This window comes from Saccostrea cucullata, unplaced genomic scaffold, assembly GCF_032062105.1.
Source record: "Saccostrea cucullata isolate Sc308-1 unplaced genomic scaffold, CSIRO_AGI_Scuc_v1 ctg18241, whole genome shotgun sequence".
Classification (NCBI taxonomy): Eukaryota; Metazoa; Mollusca; class Bivalvia; order Ostreida; family Ostreidae; genus Saccostrea; species Saccostrea cuccullata.
The window spans coordinates 478-5,525 of record NW_026930064.1 but is presented as its reverse complement, the minus strand read 5'-3'; the positions used below and the strand labels follow the sequence as shown (position 1 = coordinate 5,525).

Below are 5,048 nucleotides of genomic sequence, written 5' to 3'. Positions count from 1 at the left end.
TAGGGAATCAAAGTTTTACATAGAAATATATAGGAAAAATCTTTAAAAATCTTCTTATCAAGAACTACTTAACCAGAAAAGCTGAAAGTTATGAGGAAGTATCCTGGGGGTAGTGTAGATTTTAATTTATCCAAATTATGACCTGTGGAATACGATGGGGTCACAATAGGTATTACAAGGGGGAAATCTGGTTAAAAATAGCATGGTCAAAGCTTCTCAGGTGAGCTATGTGGCCCATGGACCATGTTTTTTTGAATTATGGCTATATTTTAAAGGGAACTAGTTTTTCAGTCTAATCCTTTAAAAGTGCATTTTACTATGAAACAAATTGAACGAACATGATTAAATTCAAGTATCATCTCTGTGAGTGGTGATGAATTTTAGCTAATTAATGCATGACTTGTCTTCCACGTTCAACAGCTGGACTGATAAAAACCATTAGACACTCATAATACTCGGTAGCATATTATTTCAAAGCACTATTGTAGCCTATTTAACTAGTGCAGTGCATTTACAGTTGAAAGTACAAAGATATATTCTTTTTCTAGCATTATTTAAAACTGCAAATAACTGCAATGGTTTTATTACGTCAACAATAAAACAATCTAAGATCAGATGTTCAATCTGGAGTTAAAAGGCATTTCTTGTATCAATATTTAAAGTATCGTAAATTTAAATAAGTGTTCACATTTACATTGTCATCGTAGTTACAAAAATGAAGGCACTCGTTCGCAAATAAATCCATGGGGCCAAGTTGCACTTATGTCATCCCACAGTCCTTTATATGTCACCCTCAGTCCAATAGATTCATGACTTTCTTTAGGTTCCCCGGAGTACCAGTAAAATGTGGCAATTTCTCTTCCGTCAGAAAAAGTCCAGGAACCATTGTTTTGCTTTTCTAATTCAATTATATATTTCGAATCAGATGCTAAAGATAAAAAAAAAACACTTGTATAGTTTTTATAGCTACCATAGAATATGCACGTAAATTGAATGTAGCGGTACATATATTTTGAAAATTAATGTGTGCGATTATGTTATTTGAACTTGAGACATACATGTATTTTATTCCATCTGATATTAGAAATGTATTATCTGATTCAGTTTTATCTTTTACAGAATCCAATTTACCTTGCAACTTTCACATGAAAGAATTATACCGTGTAAAACCCCCTTTTTTTTTGGAAAAATTGCATGTAAAGCACCTCATATGAATAATAAAAGTATGGAAACAAGAGAAAGGGCAGTATATTTTTTTTAACAAACCATAATATTTCCACTAAAATATATAAAAGTAAACAATTATAAAGGCAATAAATCATATTGGTAGGTAAGAAAATATTCATTACGTATGGGTTAATTTATATGATCATTTCCTGTATCAAAATGAAATAAACATTTTTTATTCTAACAATAATCCAAAACTTTTATCACCCACGCCTAACGAAACAATGAAATGTCATCTAATTAAACCATGCGGCATGCGATACATAGAAAAATGACTTCCTTACCTGTTGTTTGTAGGGTTAATATTTTACCAAAAATTGTTTCCTGTAGTATCAATTCTCAGCAAATGACCATTACTTTGTTGACAGGATGTCACAGCATCAACCTTTGTTAACGCTACAGCATTGATTTGATAACACAGAGGGACCGAAAGGGTTGTAAACATATCCATGTGATGAACACTCGGATTGAAGTTTACCTAATAAGACATATTATACAAATAAGTGACGAAATTACATGTAGCTCCTTCTCAATTACGTCATCTCATCAGCTATACCAGTTTGAAATAACGTTGTAATGATCATTGATATTCTTGTAAATTAAACGTGTAGGACCTCTTTAAAGATCTCTTTTAAAGATTAATAAAATTTTAAAAAATAGTAACTTTAACATATAATCACTTGTGATTACAAGATGTGTGTGTAAAACATAGCGCCCCCGGGGGCAACAAAGTTCGAAAAAAACTATTTTTAGCATATAGTTTACTAGGTCATTTGTGTCCTTTGAGAGAACATAATCAGTGGAGTATGCATTCCAAATATTAAGTATCTATCTCCTATGGTTCAAAAGTTATGGCGAAAGTTCGAAAAAGATATTTTTAGCATATAAGTCACAGCCAAGGTCACAAAGTCATTGACCTTTGTGTCATTTGAAAGAGCTGAATTAGTAGAGCATTTTGTATAAGTATTTAACCGCTAGTTTTAATTTTTAATTATATTTAACCAAATCAATATCACAAAAGTATGTACAACATAGTCAATATCGTTTGTCTTCTCACCATATCGAGATAGAACGGGGGGAGATTTTTTAATTTTCCCGAATAAAAAATTATGTAATTTTGTTCAATGTCTCAGGTTGGAGAGTAATATTTTATTCTGGTTTGTCAATTTTTTCAGATGTTAGAAAAGAGTATTTTAAGAAATATTATCACCAAAACCCTCTACCTTTAAACTTGTTCAATTGTTGTCGACAAAAAAAGTAAAAGAGATATGTAAACTGGGGAAAAAATCTTCATAAATGTACACGATTGAGAGCAGAAGTTAATTTGACATAGATCTTATGAATTTATCCTCAGTACCACTATTAAAAAGTTTATATTATGGTGCTTTGTCTGTTTTATGAAATTTGAATGAATAGTTTGTAAGAATTTTTCTATGATCCTGCTATACTTAATGTACAAATGATTTTCATGATATGTATATACATGTACGTTAAACCTATGAACTGTATGGTTCTTGGTAATAAACAATACAATACATGTACCAAATATGAAGTCTCTATCTCTTATGGTTCAAGAGTTTATGGCGAAAAGTTAAAGCTCACTAGAGACAGATAAAGAAACAGACAAGACAAAAACAACTAGTGCTAATTGTAACGGGGACCGTTACAGATGTTCCCCAACACTCCCCAACTCCCTTTTATAGTCATATTCCCTGTAAGCGTAATTAAATAAAAACCATGCATTTTTAGACTTTATCAACGTTTACCCAAAAGTGTACTATGTTCATTCAAATTTTATCATTGCACACTTGCGCATGTGAATGCATGTGCGTAATGTCCATATCATATTGTCTACACTTTATATTTCAATATGCTAAATATTAAAGAATTTTATCCAAAAGTATTAAAAAAAATCGCTCAGTCAAGTGTATTTTTAATTTTACCCATTTCACGTGCATGCAAGTGCATACATGAGCATGGTGACCATACCTTCTTGTATAAATCCATTACATCTATCTATGTTTAAATCTCACCCCGTTTGGTTCAAAAGCAAGGGAGTTATAGCTGTTTATAGTTTTAGCCAATCAGATTGCAGCGCACGTACAACACAGCATGCATGCATGTGCATGGTGATCATGCCTTCCTGTAGAAGTCCATTATATATCTCTATGCTCCAAATCCAATCCTATTTGGTTAAAAACCCAAAGGGGATTTAAAGCTATTTAAAGTTTCAGCCAATCAGATTGCAGCGCACGTACACGCACGTGTATGCATGTGCATGGTGACCATACCTATTGAGAAGTCCATTATATTTTCTATTTTCCCAAATATCCTGTTTGGTTGAAAACCGAGGGAGTTATAGCTATTTAATGTTTCAGGCAATCAGATTGCAGTGCACGTGCATACACGTGTTTTCATGATAATTGCTATATATCATGTTGTAAGATACCGTAATACATGACTATTTTCAAAATTTCAAAGGATTTCGTAAAAAAACAAGAAAGATATTGAGACTTTAGTTTCAGCCAATCAGAGCAAAGCGCAGTGTATGCGCGTGAGATCTTGCATTTTACCAGTCATCTTGATGCTACAATATATCATTACAATATGAGTTTCAACGCATTTCATCAAAAATTGAGAAAGTAGGTCTATATCAATTATATTGATCATTTCTTGTGTTGCACGTGCGCGCTCTTGCAAGCACGTGCGCGCAAAATGACCTTGACTAGGCAAATCTACATAACATGTCTACTAACCCTAGAAAGGTTTTACCTACATCGGATGAACAGCTTACAAGATCACTCCTGGACAAAAAAGTACCCAGGAAGAAGAAGAAGAAAAATAATAATTAATGAGATCTCGTTGCAAGCAACGAGTAGGTCTTCCGTCCAATTTTTCGATAAGATGAGATACGATTTTGATTTAAATTTTTGTTAAAACAATAAGATATTAAAACTTCTTTTATGTGATTTAATTTTTTTGATTTATATAACATTTTAAAAAAAGCTATAAATGCAAAAGTTGAATGGTTGTCTATTGTTTAGAACACGATTCTAAACATCTTTTATTCAATACTCCTTAAAAAAATAGTTCTCCCTTTGGAGGTATAAAGAAGGGGAAAAATTAAGATTTTGACCTCTTATGGCTCCTAATTTCGTAACCAGATAAATTTTACAATATACGAGGGTTGTCCCAAAATTTCGTAGACTGGGCTCATATCTTTTAAAGAAATTATTGTATCTTTATAAAATTTTCAGGGTGGATAAAGCGTGTTCTTGGCAGATAAATTATGAAGTTTTATCATGTTCACTTGAAAACTTTCCGAGTAATAACATTTGAAGTGATATTGTTCTCTAACATCCGGCGCAATCTGCAACGTCAAAAAATACAAATGTCAACGGTTCAAATTTTTAGAGAAAATATTTCAATTATTAGAATCAAATTCTTAAATCAAACGAAACGGTTATAGTTATAAATGTTAAATATCTTAATTACTATGATATGATCAAACATTAAAATATGTAAGCAATGTATATGCATGACAGGTTTGAAATAATAATATTTGAAAACTCATATTCCTACGGTTTTCTGTCGTTTTCTCCAAAGGAGTTGCACAATGGAACTCTTGCCCATTTCTTAGCCCTCTTTTTTATTTTAGTTACTGTTATTCACATATATACATAAAACAACCGTTTTAGTCATTTTAAATACCAAGGACGAGAAAAAAGTTCCTTGTCTACTAAACATTTATGACTGGTACATTCCCGTAAGAGTAACTCAGGATCAAAAAATTGATCATAGTCCAGTGCGCCGCCTGGGCC

The 5,048-nt window shown here is 32.1% G+C and overlaps 1 pseudogene; it reads right to left on the bottom strand.

Annotated features, from left to right (window-relative positions):
- Positions 1 to 625: 625 nt before the first annotated feature.
- LOC134282801 (hepatic lectin-like) lies at positions 626 to 1,705 on the bottom strand (annotated as a pseudogene).
- Positions 1,706 to 5,048: the final 3,343 nt, after the last annotated feature.